Source organism: Penaeus monodon, chromosome 30 (assembly GCF_015228065.2).
Source record: "Penaeus monodon isolate SGIC_2016 chromosome 30, NSTDA_Pmon_1, whole genome shotgun sequence".
NCBI classification, from domain to species: Eukaryota; Metazoa; Arthropoda; class Malacostraca; order Decapoda; family Penaeidae; genus Penaeus; species Penaeus monodon.
In genome coordinates this window covers 22124432-22124832 of record NC_051415.1, presented here as the reverse complement: position 1 = coordinate 22124832, position 401 = coordinate 22124432, and positions in this window count along the sequence as shown.

Genomic DNA, 401 nt, shown 5'->3' with positions numbered 1-401 from the left:
TTTTCAAAAGAGATTTTGTTTTTTGTAAGGGGGGGAAAAAATAAAAATTATTTGTTAATTTTTGGGAAATGTTTTCAGAGAACCTCTCAACGTTTTATAGCTTGCTTTTTTCATTGTGCAACCTGATGATGCAATAAAAATGTTTTCCCCCATTCCCAATTTTCATTTTTAGTGCACGAAGACAGGGAGAAGTGCGTGTTTTTTTTATAGGTGCATTGTCAGTGCTTGTGTTATTGAAAGTGAAAATTTTTTTGTGGCCAAATTTAGGGGTAGAGAAAATCAGCGATTTTTAAATTTTTGTTTCCGGAATATCATTTTTGTTTGGGGTTTTTTTTTATTTTTTCATTTAGAATATTTATTTTTTTTTTTTTATATAATTTAATTTTTCTAAAATCATTGCT